At 45.7% G+C, this 17398-nt stretch overlaps 1 protein-coding gene across 2 annotated transcripts in view; it reads left to right on the top strand.

The window, feature by feature from the left end:
* Positions 1-17398, top strand: part of LRRTM4 (leucine rich repeat transmembrane neuronal 4) — a 201139-nt gene that overhangs the window by 77878 nt on the left and 105863 nt on the right. The window lies entirely within an intron of this gene.

A 17398-nucleotide genomic window follows, 5' to 3' on the forward strand; every position in this document is an offset into this window, starting at 1 on the left:
ATTCACGAGCATAATTACATTGTTCTTTCAGCCTTTTGTGTGGGAGGGAGAGAACAGAGCGCAGAGCTGCTCCTGGAATAACCTCGGTGCTCCAGGGGCTGCTCGGAATTGTCTGCCCATCCCTTGGGGACAAGGTGACACCTCCCAGAGCACACAGCCCTGCTGATCCCATCTCACCCCGGTTAAAAACTTCTTCCCTGCAGCTCCAACCTCATTCCAGAGAGCCTGGAAGCAGGTTGGTGCCTTTTCCAAGCCAGCACCAGCAGATTTAGGGGCCAACAAGTGCAAATCTTGCATTTGTTTGGATGCTGCCAGTCTGCAAGTTACTTCCAGCTGCATTCACATCCTGGAGCTGCAGAGAGTGGAGGGAGGTGACTTAAAGACAGCTGAGCAGAATAATTCTGGAAGATTTGCTCTGCTCTGTGGATGTCCCAGGAAAGGGGAGGCAGGGAATCCACGGGAACTGCAAAAGCAGAAAAGAGATAAAGAGTAAAGAAAAAATGTGTATTGATTTTAAAGGACTTAACTGATGGGGGGAATGCCAAGACCACACACTCTTGACTGTCTGATGCAGAGCTTTCCATATTTACCTTGGAGCTTTTCTTCTTCCACTTCCATGTGGGACTGGTGTGAAACAGCTGGATCAGCACCTACAGCTGCTAAAAGAAAACATAAATTGTTGTGTGTTTGGTTCCTCAAACAACAGGGACATCATTGGTAGTGAAACACTAATATTAAAGAAATTAGGATTTTAGTTAAAAGTTAAAAGAAACTGAGGTTGAGATAGTTACCTGAAACTTCAATAATTGATTCCTGTCAATTTATGTTTGCTGAGCTGTGCTTGCAATGGGAAAGGATGAAACTGGTAGGTAGGTCCAAAGAACACAAACAATTGCAACCACAAACTCATTCTTTGCAAAACTGGAGCTGCCCCAAAAGCCATTTGTGTTGTCATTGATAGAAAAGGTCAGGGTGAGGAAGACTCACCTTACTTCCTCCTTTTAAGACCCCTCCCCACAAAAACGAGCCCAGACTCAATTCCAGAAGCCAACCACGCTGCTTAATTGCCATTCCAGCTAATTACCATGGGAAGCAGGGCTGGGAGGGGCTGGTGTTATGAATATGAATTTGTTTGAACCTTTTGTCAATAAACAGACTCTGTGACCAGCTGTGATTGTGCAGTGTGTGTTAGAGGGTTACCTCACACTGCTGCCCAGTGCTGAATAAACATTCACTTTGTAAATTTAAATTGTTACAGAGTCTTTTGTCCTCACAGCTGAGTGTTGGTATTTGACCAATACTCATATTTTGGTAAATCAGTCGCTCCAGGTGATTATGGAATCATAAAATTCTGGAATGGGTTGGGTTGGAAAGGACCTTAAATCCCATCAGTGCCACCCCTGTCATGGCAGGGACAGCTCCCACTGTCCAGCCTGGCCTTGGACATTCCAGGGATCCAGGGACAGCCACAGCTGCTCTGGGAATTCCATCCCAGCCAGGAATTCCTCCCCAAAATCCCATCTCCCATCTCTCTGGCAGCTCAAGGCCATCCCCTGTGTGTGACACTGGTGGCTGAGCATCATCTCCTGCCTTTGTCCCTGTAACTGCTGCGTGGCCCTGGCTGTGTCACCTCCTCCTCCCCCACAATCACTCCCAATCCCGCTGAAATCCTTGGATTTCTGGGTGTGCAGTGACAGATGAGAGCCACAGCCAGGCCCCTTGCTAACTAAAAATGGTTGCAACGTGTTTAACTCGCTGTGGAGGCATTCTGGGAAGAAAATATTTAAAAAGCAGGATCTTTGGGAAGTGGTCGAGTGTTTTCCATCTGGTATCTGCATTCTGGTGACAAGCACTGGTCAGATGGTTTGGAGTGTAAATAAATCCCCATTATGGCTTTTATGAAATGCATGCACTCAGATATTTGCATTTGGAAAGGGAAGCCAAAATCTCTGATGGAGCAGCAGAAATGAGTTTGCCAACAGAGCTCACTGAGGGAAGAAAATCTCACTGAGTCTCTTCATACAGGACAAGAATCAGGTGTTTTAGGAAGTACCAACCTCAAGTTAGAGAAGAGGTCATGGACTGAAACCCCAAATGGTGTAAACTTCTTGAATTCCATGAAAAGCTCCCTGGGAGTCTAAAGAATATTTGAAAGAATAGTTAGAAATAAAGTAACAACACCCCCAATGTTTGATCCATGGGGAAAATAAAAGAAAGTGCTTTGGTGAGTGTGGCAGGGAATAAATCCAAGTTTCCAGTGCGCTGCTCCATGGATGCTCTGATTGTTTGTTCGTTACTTTTGACAGCTCAGCCTCCAAAGAAACCCAAAAGGCAAAACCAAAATACTCCATCCCCAAAAACCCATTCTGAAACTCCTGAGCCGAAAACATCCTGTTGAAAGTGTCAAAATAGAACAAGAGTTTTCTTATTTTTAAAAAAGTTGCATCCAGTTTGCTGCTGAAACTTTTATTTGAGTTACAGGTGGCTTCAAAGGAGCCTCAGGGATTTAAAATCCACCTGCCCAGGTATTTAATGTGTTTACTTACCCAGAACTGGATCCCCCACAGGTACATGTTGTTATCTATAGGATCTGGATTTAATTCCATGGATAAGACAAGCTCTGATGGGTTTTTTTGTAATTTTTCCTGGCTATGCATTCTGTCTGTAATTCTTCTCCTGCAGGTGGGATGAATTCCATCCTGTGATAGCTGCTATTTTCCCTTTTATCCTTAACTACTGGTATTTAGTGGGATATCTGCATTTTCTCCCCCTTTTTTTTGCATTAAGCCACTAAAAGGTTTCACTTTAGCCTGTCTGAAATTAATGTGGCATTGAGAATAAATTGTCCTGTTCTGGGGTTGATTAAGGTGACAGATCCTGCAGGATAATTGCCACTGCTGTGGAGCTGTTCCCAGCAGGAACAACCAACATTTCCCAGCTTCAGGACAGAAGTTAGGGAATCAGGAAATAATGGGAAAAGTTTGGAAGGGATCTTCCAGACCACCCAGTCCCATCCCTTTGGATCACCCTGGGATGGTGGGAGGTGTCCCTGCCCATGGCAGGGTGGGTTTGAGGTCCCTTCCCAGGCAAACCATGCCATGATTCTGTGATTTCAGAGTGACTCTGCAGCTATTTGTCCTGGTTTGGAGGACAGGTGTCTGCTGAGAAAGGCAGGAGCCTCTCTTTGAAATGGAGAATGGAAACCCCCTCCCTCCAAATTATTATCATTTTGAAATCAAGGGGCTCTCAGGCAAAGATATGGGAATAGGAATAACAGTTCTTTACTAGGGAAATTAGAATAGAAATACAGAATTCCAAAGAACAACCCCAAGCCCTGCCAGAGTCAGAATCCAAGCTGACAGCCGTCAGTCAGGCAGGGTGTTGGCAGCAGTCCCATCCCATGGTGGCTGCATCCTCCTGCAGTGACAGATGTGGCTCAGCTGGAGCAGTGCTCCTGGACAAGGTGCAGTTTCCCTCTGGAGCTCCAGGGATGGTGTGGAAGGGTCTGGTTTTCCTCTGGGATCCAGTGGGAAAGGCTGCTCTGATGTTCCAAATCTCAGATTTGATCAGGGTAGGAAATGCTTGGCTCCTCCCCTGGCTGGAGCATCTCCCCATGGGATGATGGAATTTTATCAGCCATGCCCTGGGACTCAGTGGCCATGGACAGGAGAGATCTCCTGGAGGGAGGATGGGCTGTGGGAAGATAAAGAACACTGCCCCAGCTGGTTTATAAACCATGGCCATGAACAGGAGATATCCCATGAGATAAAGAACACTGCCCCAGCTGGTTTATAAACCATGGCCATGAACAGGAGATATCCCATGAGATAAAGAACACTGCCCCAGCTGGTTTAACAGCTGGCCATTAACAGGAGATATCCCACAGAGATCAGGATCACTGCCACAGCTGGGTTAACAGCTGGGGACAGAACACACACCCCTGGTCACATCCTGCTTTGCAACCCAAGAGTCCATCCCACACTCAGAGAGCTCCTGTTCCTCATCCCCTGTTCCCCCTCACTTCTCTCCTGCCATCTCCTCTCTCCAGAGGGAAAAGAGCCCATTCCATTATTGCAGAAGCAGATTTTCCCTGAATTTTCTGGGATCTGTGGATGGAGGAACTGCCCATGAATTGAACCCAGTTCTCCAGCAGCTCAGAGCCTTTCCTTGCTCTAAACCCCCTGTAGGATGAGCAACAGTCTAAAGGAGAGTCACAGCAATATCCAAGATGACTTAAATCGAAATGTCAATGTATTTTAATAATATGCTGAGGAATAGTCATGAAATTCCGTGGTTTATATAATGCAGATAATCACTTTTCTGTCAAAACTATTGACACACATTCATTATGATAAGCATCATGTCAAAATTCCTGATGAGGTTTTTGAATCTCAGGCTTTGAACCTCCTGGAACACAGCAGGTCAGAACCAAGTCACTCAGCACCAAATCTGAGATTTTGGGCTCATTTGGCAGCATTTCCCTGCCATGCCCAGGGGTTTTTGATGTGCAGACACACAAAATTTGGGTGTGTGCTCCTCATGGTCGAGCACTGCCTGCTGTTGGAACAGCTCAAAGCAAATCTCCAGGGTCAGTGTTGTGTTTTCTGTTTGTTTCTGCATCCTGTGTGCAGAGGGATGGCGGTTTCTGGGCAAACAGAGCTGTCTGCCATCCCTCCCTGTTCAATAATTCTCAGTGTCTGCTGCTTTCTGAAACCTTTCAAGTCCAGGCTGCACTGAGGGGAGTGAGGGGTTTGAGTTGATCCCAACAACTGCTCGAGCAAAGGCTGATTTTGGAGTGAAATTACAATCCCACAAAAGTGCAGCTGGGCGTTCAGCAGCTCTTTGCCTCCAAACAGCCCCCTTAAAATGCTTGATGAAATTCTAAATTCACTGGATTTTTTTCCCGGTGCACAAAGAGAGGGAGCCAAGTCCAAAAGTTGAGGTTAATGCTTGGCCTTTCCTAAGTATTCCCAACTGTTTAGGGGGTACAGGCTCCCTAAACTGGGGCTGCAGGGATTGTGCAGCTTTAAGGATAACCTGGAATGCAAAAACAATCTTTTCATGTTGTTTGGTGCCTTTTCAGAAAGTTTGACCTTCTCCCAGTCTCCCAGACCCTAGGGGTGAACAGAGCCAGGCCTTGCTGGGGATAAGAATAAAATCTTTAAACAGTGGCTTAAAAATATAGGGGTTTTTTTTTTCTCATCTCTGCCTCTTCTATAATCTCAGGAAGATGCTTTGATGACTCTTCATTGCCTTCCTGACAGAGCAGTGATGTTCAGGTGGGTCTAATAGAATGTATCCCCTTCATGTTTGTGCACAAGGGAGGGGATGATTTGCATCTTTTGATTGTTTGTGTGCTGGACCCTGGAGGAAAACTAAGACCTGGTGCTGCTCAGTGAGTTGAAGGGTGAGATTTTCCCACTCGTGCTTGTTCAGATTCCATCAGGAAATTTAAGAAAATAATTGCATTTTTGTTGCTAGGTTTTCATTTTTAACACATGGAACAGAACAGAACAAAATATTCTTATCCAAGGATTCAGAAAATGAGCTTCCAGGAGAAACTGAGCCTGTCTGGACTGGCAGCATTTCTAATGCTGGTCAAACACTTTTCTCTCTGGCATTTACAGTGATATAAATTACTCTTTATATCACTATTTGATATTTTTTATGTCTTCACAAAGTAACTTAACTTTCAGATATGTCCAGAGCAATGACCAAAGGTCCAGGAGAACCCAAATTAACCTCAGGGATCCCCAGGCAGGCCTTGAGCTGGGTTGGAGAGGAGCATCCAGAGCACTCAGCAACATCTGCTGGGACATAATTGATGAGAATTAGACATTATGACCAACGAGCCTCTCCAAAATCCTGCTTTCTGAGGGGCTGTGAGAACAAACAAGGGCAGCACTGCTGGCTCATCACTGATTTCAGGCTGCTTTTAGCAGAGATGCTGGACAGTTCTGTGAAATGGGCCAGGATCTGCACTAAAAGCTGAGCCTTGTGCTCCAAATGGCCCTGTGGGTGTGCCACGGAGCTCTGGGAATTGCAGGAGGGTGGAAACACGGGCAGCCCGAGATTCCCAGTCCCCAGCATGCTCCATTTGCAGCTGGAACTGGGATGGAGGTCACTGGCATCAACTGGGGACACTGGAATCACACTGGAGGTCACTGGCATGGCACTGAAGTCACTGGCATCACTCAGGGGGTCACTGGCATCACTCAGGGGGTCACTGGAATCACTCTGGGGGTCACTGGAATCACTCTGGGGGTCATGGAATCACTCTGAGGTCACTGGAATCACACTGGGGTCACTGGAATTACACTGGAGGTCACTGGCATCGCTCTGGGGTTGCTGGAGTCACTCTGAGGTCACTGGAATCACACTGGAGGTCACTGGAATCACACTGGAGGTCACTGGCATCACTCAGGGGGTCACTGGAATCACTCTGGGGGTCACTGGAATCACTCTGGAGGTCACTGGCATCAACTGGGTGTCACTGGCACCACACACCCTCATCAGCAGCAGCTGCTGGTGCCAAAGGCCAGGGCATGAGGGCTGGAAATGCTGGGTCTGAGCATTGGAATCACATCAATAATTCAAGTGCTGGCACAGCTGGACCTCAGCTAAATGTTAACAGCAGAGTTCAGCCCTGGAACTGAGACACAGCTCTGGAAATGAGACACAGCTCTGGAAATGAGAAACTCAGCTCTGGAATTGGGACACAGCTCTGGAATCGGGACACAGCTCTGGAAATGAGACACTCAGCTCTGGAATTGAGGATTTCTACCCTAGAATCTGCACACTCAGCCCTGGAATTGGGACACAGCCCTGGAATTGAGATACAGCTGTGGAACTGAGACACAGGTCTGGAATTGGGACACAGGTCTGGAATTGAGACATTCAGCCCTGGAATTGAGGCTTTCAGCCCCGTAATTAAGGATTTCAGCACTGGAATTGAGCCCCTCAGGCCTGGAATTTAATATTTCAGGCCTGGAATTGAGGCCCTGAGCTCTGGAATTGAGACCCTAAGCCCTGGAATGAGATTTCAGCTCTGGAATGGAGACCATCAGCCTGGAATTGAATCCCTAAGTCTCAAACTGAGCCCCTCAGCTCAGAAATTGGGACACTCAACCCTGGAACTGAGGATTTCAGACCTGGAATTGAGTATTTCAGCCCTGGAACTGAGTCCCTGAGCTCCCATCCCGGAATTGAGAACCTCAGCTCTAGACCTGAGTATTTCAGTGCTGGAATGAAGAACCTCATCCCTGGAATTGAATATTTCAGCCCTGGAATTGAATATTTCAACCCAACATTGAGCCCTTCAGCCCTGGAATTTAATATTTCAGCCCTAGAATTGAATATTTCAACCCAGCGTTGAGCCCCTCAGCCCTGGAATTGAGCCCCTCAACTCTGGAATTATTTCAACACCAGCACTGAGCCCCTCAGCCCTGGAACTCTTTAACCCACAGGCCATCTCAATTCTGTGTTCTGCTGATATTATCCAAATGCAGACTCCTGGCATTTTTAGACACACATTGCACTGGCCATATTTGCCCCCAAAGCCTTGAAAAGCTGCAGAAATCTGATGTACAAATCAGATTTTTCTTCCTCCTTTGCCACTCCTGCTCAACTGGTGGCACCAGGGGCCTGGTGGGGGAAGGATATTGGATATTTATCACCCAGCACACAGGGCTGTGCCTGTGATAAGCAAAGATTTCTGTTATAATCTTCAAGATTCCAAATAATTTCCCAGGTTGCAGCAAATTTCTCCCAGCTGGGTCAGCTCAGGGATGGGGTTGAGCTGAACATGCAAATATTTTGCAGCTCTGCCTGTGCTGGGGTTACCTTTTGGAATCTGTCTGTCCAAACAGTGATTCTGCATACTGAAGGTGCTTTTGCTCCATGGTATTTAAGCCTCTGAGGTAAAGGGGATAAAAATGTGACTGCTTATCCCTGCAGTGGATAAAAGCAGAAGTTGTGCATCTGGCTGATTACAAGCTTTTTCACTTGGTCTGAAAAAATAAAAACCTGCAGTGCTCTCCCTCAAGTTTTCACACAGCAGTGGTTGATATTCTTCAGCATCTTTCAGCTTCAGCTCCTATTTGTTCAGTGAAGGCCAAAATCTGTGCTGGAAAATGTCCTTTCCAGTTGTATCCACCCTTAATTCCGCCCTGCTGCGTTTCCCCTGATTCCTGTGTGTGTCAGGGTGAGAAATGCAGCTTCCCTGTGGAGCCAGGGGTTTGCAGCTCCCCCCTCCAGCTCCTCCTCCCTCCAGGGTGGCAGTGATGCTGCTGAAACCACCTGAGTGAAATTTGTGGTGATTCAGCAACTGCTGCACGTGCAGCTGAGGTGAACTCCGGGTTGGGAATTACTGCATCCCTCCTACTGCTGAACCTGAGCTCAGGCACTTCAGGGAATAACCACGAGTGCTCATATTCATCTATACACACATTTATCTCTCCTAGAACCCTTTCATGAGGGGCCAAGTGCTTCTTTCCCCAAGACTTTGTTCTCCAGAACCTGCTTGTGCAAATCAAGATAATGCCCCAAACATGCTGCAAACACAAATGAGATTGATATGAAAGAGTTCAGTGAGCAGCACTTTGAATGGGGTCCATAATGGGCTTTTTAATTAAATGAATATAGTCATTTCATCGAGGCAGTTCTCATTAGTGGGCCAATATTGAGCTGACCATTTCCTTCTAATTGCATTGTGTTTTTCTATAAGAGGCTCTGGTTTGGGGTTGATTTGAATAGATTGATATGTGATTGTGTCTTGACATCTGGTGCACACAGAAAAGGTGAAACAGCTCTGCTTTCTAAATGGAGCTGTTAAATATTCCGTGGAACGTGGCAGAGTTGTTTACTGGAGCCTGGCTTGGCCAGGCATGTCCACACTGCCCTGCTGCAGTGTTTGTGTAACTCCAGATATTTGCATTTCTTTGCCCAGCAGAGGGAATTTATTAAATGCATTCTGTTCCCACTCCAAAGATGAGACCTGGTCTCTGGTGCATGTGGGAGACTTCAGGGGGCTGTGGATTTCCTACCAGAACTCAGAAAAAAATTTCCTTCTTTCCCCACCTTTGCACATATTTTATATAGGAGTTATATCTTTTCTTTTACTGATTTAACAGAATCATAATTCTGTCCTCAGAAAATTGTATTTCCTTCTTTTCAGAGTCCTTCTGTCCTATTTTTTAATACTCAAAGATAAACACTGATTGTCCTTGGACCAAACCTGCAAAACAGCCAAGGACTGACCTGGAAAAGGGGGCAAATTCTTGGGAGACTGGGAATGTTCGAGGAACTCTGAATTCAGCACCCCAAAGTCAAATAAAATTCTGAGTTTCCTCCTGCAGGCCCTGCCCTTTCACAAGGGAAGGAAATAATTCTGCCCCATTCCATCTTTGGTGCTGCTGTTTTAATGGGGAAGCTCGCTTTGGAAATTCAGTGGGAGCAGTGAACAAAGACTTCTTGCAGAAGCTTGAATTTCTTATTTTTTTCACCCAGAGATATGCGTGTTATCAACTCACCAGGGTCAAGCTTACTGTAATCCTCTGCTCCAAGATCCCATTTGAGCAAAACTCCTTTACCAAAGTTAATGGAACACTTTGTGAGGGATTAAATCCTGTTTGAGGAGGAGGGCTCTGATCCCAGGCACAGAATCGCTCCAGGAGCTCGGAGCAGTTCTTTGAGCTCTGGTTACATCTGGATTTCCGTGTTTTTGTTGTCAGAAGTCAAACACAATCAGCCTCCAGTGGGTGAGTGGTTCAAACAGTTAAAGCTCTGTTGTAACCACACAGCTGCACAAGTGCTTTTATAGGAAGAGCTAAAAATGTCAAAGCACAATTTAAAAATGTTAATTAAGTTTCAATCTTTGTGGACAACATTGTTAATCACAGTAAGTGAGTAAAGCAGCAACCCTTGGGTGTTCTCACTGTCACTTCCTATTGAACAACAGCTCATTCCCACTCCTGTCATTCCAGTTCAGTCCAATCTGTCCATTAAAAATCACTTCATGTTGGTTGGGTGGTCAGAAACTCCTGTTAAACGTTCGGCAGCAGGTGGGAACTTCAATCTTCATCATTTTTCCCGTTTCTTTTCTGAGTTTTAATTATTACTGTGACTGTGTGCTTTGCCAGTGTGAAGGTTCAGTGTTTTAAACAGGGAATGGTCTGGAGGAGGGGTCACTGTCCAGGAGAGATCTGGGGGTGTCAGATCTATGGATTTCCAGGAGAGATCTGGGGGGTCTGATCCATGGATTTCCAGGAGAGATCTGGGGGGTCTGATCCATGGATTTCCAGGAGAGATCTGGGGGTGTCAGATCTATGGATTTCCAGAGGAGATCTGCAGTGTCTGACCCATGGATTTCCAGGAGAGATCTGGGGGTGTCTGACCCATGGATTTCCAGGAGAGATCTGGGGAGTCTGATCCATGGATTTCCAGGCGAGATCTGGAGGTGTCAAATCCATGGATGTGCTGCTGCTGGGGGCTGGGAATGGCTGAAGAGCTGCTTCATTTTGGGGGGCAGGTGGGCATTGATTCACTCAGTGCAGTGGGCACTGACTTCACTCAGGATGTGCAGTGGGCACTGATTGCACTGTATGCAGTGGGTATTGATTCACTCAGACTGTGCAGTGGGCACTGATTTCACTGTGTGCAGTGGGCACTGATTTCACTCTGTACAGTGGGCACTGATTTCACTGTGTGCAGTGGGCACTGATTTCACTGTGTGCAGTGGGCACTGATTGCACTCTGTACAGTGGGCACTGACTGCACTGTGTGCAGTGGGCACTGATTGCACTGTGTGCAGTGGGCACTGATTTCACTGTGTGCAGTGGGCACTGATTGCACTGAGGATGTACAGTGGGCATTGATTTCACTCTGTGCAGTGGGCACTGATTTCACTGTGTGCAGTGGGCACTGACTGCACTCTGTGCAGTGGGCACTGATTTCACTGTGTGCAGTGGGCACTGATTTCACTGTGTGCTGTGGGCACTGATTTCACTGTGTGCAGTGGGCACTGATTTCACTGTGTGCAGTGGGCACTGATTTCACTCAGACTGTGCAGTGATGTTCAACGCAGTGCAAACTCTTGGATTATTTGGAATTTATTTCTCTTTGCTCTTTCCACTGCCTCCCCGAGCTCTGAGCAGGGTCTGGATGAGTTTGTGACCCAGACTGAGGCATCCACTCAGTTTACTCACAGTAGTTCTGCCTTCTGATGCTCCCCCTTTAATTAATCTCATTTCTCTGAGGCTGCATTCCTCCTCTCAGCTGTCGAGCCTTTGCAGAGGGTTTTATCCCACTAACTATAATAACTTTTCTTTTTCTCCCTTTACTGAAGTTGCTGCTTGAATCATGCTTGCTTTGTTCTCTCCAAATAAAGGAGGATGCTAACAAGGCTTTTTATGGTGCAGACATGTCCCAAATGCATATTGGAGATGTGCTTTTAAGCTAAAAGCAGAAACTCTTGGGGGGAACACTGTATTTAAAAAAATAAAATCAAAACATCCCCCACCACCAAAAAAAAAAAAAAAATCCAAACAAATTAAAAACAAACAAAAAACCAAAAAACAAACAAAAAAAACAAAACACAACATAAAAAACCCAAAAAAAACCCCAAACAAATTAAAAAACCCAAACAAACAGAAAAACCCTCACAAAAACCCCACAAAAAACTCATGACCTTGGATTGTCCTTTAGTACATCAGGCTTTGTTTTTTTTGTGTATTAAAAGGAGAGTTGGAAAAATTCCTGCCAGGAATTTCCAACCCCCAGGAGAACCAGAATTGCCTTTGCACAGGGTCTGTCTCCCCAGAGCAGGGTTTGTTCCTCTCTAAAACTGAGAGAGGGTTTGGATCCAGATTTAGACCCAGATTTAGATCCAGATTTAGACCCAGATTTAGATCCAAAGCTGCAGTGAACCCCAGAACCTGCTGCTCCCCTGGGATGCCCGGGAAATTCATTATAAAAATGCTTTATTGCAACTTTTTGTTTGTTTTCCTCTTCTGAGGGCAAATTGATGAAAGCTGTCTGGACAGAGGGCCTTTAATAATTAACAATTTGTGCCTCAATCTCCTGCCTTCCACACCTGGGAGCTCCGAGGTGAATAAGCTTTAATTAAATGTACTCCACCTTTCCAGAAGGTTCCAAAGCATCCTGGAGCAGATATTGAATATGGGATTCCCAAAATCCCGCTTGGCTGATCTCCTCTGCCTGCAGCTGACAATTCTCAGTGGTCTGAATGTTGTTTGTCAGTCTTGCTCTAAATTAAATGTTGCCTCGTGTGATGCTCAGGCAATGGGCAGGGAGGGAGCTCAAAAATCCCAATTCTGACCCTTCTCACCCACTTTTTTCTTCTCTTTACACAAGCATTATTCTGTGAATTGAAAGTAAAGAAAACACAGACTCTAGAAGAACAAACAGGGAATTCCTCTCAGCTTCTGAAAGTGCAGAATTAAGAAAAAAATACAAAATGCAGAGCCAGGAAATTCTGAGCCAGAAGTCAAAGGCTTCATGCAGATGCTACAACAAAGTTAAAGGAATCAAATGGAACAATTCCTTTGTGATGTTTCTGTTCACCAGGGAGGGTGGGAAGAGGGTTCCCTTCAGGCCATGGCCTTTCCTGTCTCTCTGTAAAGGTCCCTGGGTGGGAAATAAATGAGATTTTTGTCCTAACCAGAATTTTTAATCTCAGTAGGTGCTTAAGCAAGTGGTGTTTCATTCATTTGGAGCTTCCAGTGCTTGGAATTAGCCTGTAGCAGGCAGTGGGTGTTGCAGGAAAATAAAACTGTTTGCTTGGTACTTCAGATTGGCTGGAAATATAAATAATGTGGTGCAGAGAACACTTCAAATTGCGTTGGAATGAAGTTATTGGGAATGCAATACTGAAATTAGGGAGAATGAAACCTCAAACATTTTGTTACATTATTAAAAAGACATAAAGGAAATGGGGTGAGGAATTAAAATCAGGAGATGAGACAGCAGATGATGTGGGGCTGGGGCTGGAGCTGCTCCAGGGGTGTTCTCCAGGACCCCCCTGACCAGAAACACTGAAAACACCACAAAAACAGGGTTGGGGCAAGCTGAGATCCCTGATGCTTTCTTGCAGCTCCTGGTGGTGCCCAGAGGAGCTGGAGCAGACGCTAGATAGAGTTCAGAGGCATAAAATGGAATTTCAAAGGGCACACCCTGGCAGTACCAGTGCTACAGCTGTGGATGGCTCCAGGATGGAATCAAAAGAGAGCTTGGTCAGGAGATCTCACATTTTTATAGCTTTTAGTCCATCTGCATGGAAGACTCAACTGTCCAATTAACAGCCTCAAATAATGAAGTTTCCTCCTCCTTGCTTGCTCGCGCTCCTCTTTTCACATTGTTCATGCTTATGGCCTGAAGTTTGGAGAGATTGTGCTTGAGTCCCAGCTGGAATGGGACTGTTTTGTCTTCACCACCCAAACACAACAGAAAAGCACACCCCAGCAGAACAGGAAAACTCAGAACTTCAGGTGAAATAAACTGGGCCAGGAGACCAGCTCCTTTGTAAGGCCTTTATTAGCAAATCAGCTTGGGTGGGGAGCCCAAGGGGTTGCGCACACCGCTGCTGCTCCCGATGGGTGATCCAGAGGAGGAGGAAAATTGCACCTTTGTCTTCACAGGCAGAGCTGGGGCTTCTGTCCTCACAAGAATCCCAAGGAAGTCAAATTTGGCTCTTAGTCCAAGAGGTCATGTTGGTAGGATGCTGTTCATGTCATGGCAATGGAATCAAAGCAGCTCAAGATGACATACTCATGGTCCTGCACTGTTTTCCCAACCTGGGAACACTATCCTCAGTTCCAGATGTCATTTGGGCTCATTGTTTTAAGGGGTTTTAGGTCCGAATAGCATCCCAGTGTCCTTTGCACCCCTTTCATTTGCATACAGATCAATGACGTCACCCTCCTCACAGGCGCCATTTCAGGGCAGCAGCAGCGTTACCCGATGGAAGGGAAAGGGCACAGAGGTGAGACAACTGGGGACTGGAACAGAATGGGGCCAATAATTTAACATCAACAATTAACATTAATTAACAGAGTAAAGCTTGGAGTTTAACATTAACAATTAAACATGAAAACCGAAACTTAGGAACTTGTTCTTAACATCAGGCATCACTGGCAGCCTGGATTTATTTAGGACCAACCTCAGGATAATCTGTGGTGCAGCAGCCCCACCTAATCAGGATCTTTATGGCCCTAAGACAAATATCACCCTTTTTCTGTCCTCTACAACACAGAGCTCCCTAAAGCGTGGTCACGAGTGGCTCATGGAGAATCTTGTGGCTGTTCCCACAAGATCAACTCCTCCTCCTCATTCTCCCCAACACCACCATATCCAGGGGCTGTGTTTATCTGTGTGTGGCTCTGTCACCTGATCCTCCACAGGATTGGTCCTAATTAAACAACAGCCAGGTCCAGGAGGGGAAACTTCCCAATAAAGTGTGTGCTGTGCTTAGAAAAATTACTAAAAATCTTCTTCTAATCCTCCTCAAAGATCAATCTCTTAATCTTTCTGACAGTGGAACTGGCTAATCACCTGAATAGGATTTAAAGTCACTGAGACACTGACAAGATTTTAAGCTGGGAATAATTTGAATGTCTTTTGTTTGGTTTGGCTGTTCTTAATTGTCCAGCTAAGCTTCCCTTTCTCCATTTCTTGATTTATCATTTATTCCCCTGGAAGCAGAAATGAGAAAGGCAAAAAGCTGTTCTGGTGTTAATTACAAATGCAACAGCTGGAAAACTGTTTAGGAGATAAAAATCACTCCAGACTTTGTGATCATGTGGATTTTTGAGGTCTGTTTTTAGTTTTAGTTAGTTTTGCATAACAAATACAAGTCTGGAACCTCAGGCACTGCACTTGAGTCTCCTTCCCCATTTGGGAAAAGAGTTTCCTGCTCATAACACATTTCATCTCTTCCTTAGGATGATGAATTTTGAATTGTCATTGTACTTTTTCCCCCCTGGGTTTGTTTTTTTCCATTTTCTCAGCAGCAGAGCTGTGTTTGACGTGGGTGCCCTCAGCAGAAAACCTGCTGGAGTTCCACATGTTGCACAGCTGGACCTGTCTGAGACCCTCACCCAGCGAGGGAATCACTGATTCCATCCTTGGGAACGTTTCTGGAACACTCCTGGATCCAAGGAATTTGTGCAGATTTTCCTGTTTATTCCCTCCCCACACTTCAGGTGTTCTGAGCACAGCTCTGCTTGCAGGGACGCGGCTTTGGAGGGTCATTAAAGCAACTGGTTAATGGCAGAAAGTTTGTTTTCTTCTTGGATTTCTGGGATAATTTGGTTGGCCTCACATAGTAAAGGCCTTTCTGTACACAAGCTTGTGATAATTTTACATATAACCCTTGAAAAGACAGTTATATTTAAAATGCAAGAGGAGATATCAAGAGATAAAGAGGAGACACGAGTCGCTTGCTGAAAATTAAATTGCAGATTAAGAACAGCTTTATAAAAATAAATGAAAGTGACTCTGGATAAAAACTCCCCACCATCATCATCAATTTGATGTTCAGGTCCTGAAGGAGCAGCTCAGTGTTTGTGGGGATTGAAGGAAACCCTGGGTGAGAAACTGGGAGCAAACTGAGCTGGGGCTGTCTGATATTCCCAGGAAATTATGGATCCCCTCACTACTAACTACAGGGAGAGACAAAACTGAATTTCAGGCCTGCTCTGGTTCCTCAGCTTGGAGCCATTTTTGGGAGGTTTATGGGAGAATGTGCTGCAGATTTCCTTAGGGAATGGCCAAGAGCTTGGAAGCAATCTCTGTGCACAGGGAGACATCCTTGGACCTGGGAGCTGAAAAACACTGCAGACAACTTTGGGGGACTCATTTTTGGTTTCATAGTTTGGATAAAACATTTCCTCCAGAGCTGAATCTGCATCACTCTGAGTCTAAAGTTAAACTTTTGAAGTGTGGCACTGAGGGACAGGTGAACACAAACTTAAAAATTAAAAAAATTAAATCTGTGGCTGCTCACAAGAACCAAAGCACTGACTTGTGATCAATAACAGATGGTGCAGGTTGGAATGGATTTAAACAATCCTTTATTCAAGCTGCTGGAGAATAATGATAAGAGTTTATTTTATTCTAAACTGATTTCGTGCATTTCAGACGAAATGAACCCATTTTCAAAGAGCCACATCCCCCCTGGACACATATACCAAATTTATGTGTAATTTTAAAATATTTTAACATGTGGCAAACCCCATAGGGTGTTTGTTGAGAGCTGTTCCACCAGTTCCAGTAAGAAACTGGAAATACAGCTGCAGATGGTGGAAGTTCTCCCCTTTCTGCTTCTGATTCCCACCCTCTGTGCCTGCAGAGGTTGTTGGAGGAGCTGATGGGAGATGTGGAATGGGAACGAGCAGGAATGACTCACATTGGAGCCCTGAGAACTCCTGTTCTGCTTGTTCTTGTTCAAACTGAACACGGTGGAATTGCAATTTCTCTCCATCTCCAAACGGGATGGATCTCCACAAAAATGTGTTTGCAAAGGGGGATCTCTGGCTCTAGGGCAAAGAGGAAATTGCAAAACTGATGTGGTGAGTCCCCTTTACTATAGGAAAGATTGGAAACAGGTTCCAAAAAATGCACACAGGCACCTAAGGAAGCTTTTAAAAGACTTTTAAAATTATCTCAGGTCATTTCAGATCTGCTGAAAAGCACGTGGGAGCTGGACAATCCCAATTGCATCATGCCCTTGGAAATGGCATCAAAATGTGCAATTCCAGACACCAGAATACCTTTGTGAACTTGGCTGGGTGTCTCACACATTACTGCTGAGGTGATTTATTTAATTTTGTGTCACTCCTTCCCTTGCCAGAGTAAATAACTCCCCAGGATTTTGGAAGGAGGCTGAAAATACCTCGAGCGGAGTCTCTCTTGTGTGCTTGGTGAATTCACTCCACCTTCCCCGAGATACCTGGCGCCTTTTTCTTCCCTGCAGGCCCTTTCTGCAGCTCCTGTCAGCACTCCCAGCTGAACAGAATAATTTCCCCTCCTCGGCTGACAGCAGCTGTCATTAGGGAAATTGCAGGGCCAGCTCTGACAGGATTCACACAATGGGGGAAGTTCAGCTCTCGCAGGCTCCCAGAAAGCCCAGGCTCCTCAGCACATCTTGTCAGCCGGAGCATGAGCTCATCTCCTCCCCAGGAGAAGTTGGCAGATGAGAAGATTATTTCTGACAGATCTGAAACAGCCCCCGTGACATCCTCCAACAATAAAATCTCTGCCAGGGGCTGGTGGGGAGAGGGGGAAATGGTCTAATGGAAAAATTGTGGTTAAAAACAACGGGTGAGCGCTTCAACTGAAGGATCCTCAGCGTTTGTGGCTCCTTGTTTAGCATCCATTCCTC

The sequence above is a fragment of the Catharus ustulatus genome, chromosome 27 (assembly GCF_009819885.2).
Source record: "Catharus ustulatus isolate bCatUst1 chromosome 27, bCatUst1.pri.v2, whole genome shotgun sequence".
Classification (NCBI taxonomy): domain Eukaryota; kingdom Metazoa; phylum Chordata; class Aves; order Passeriformes; family Turdidae; genus Catharus; species Catharus ustulatus.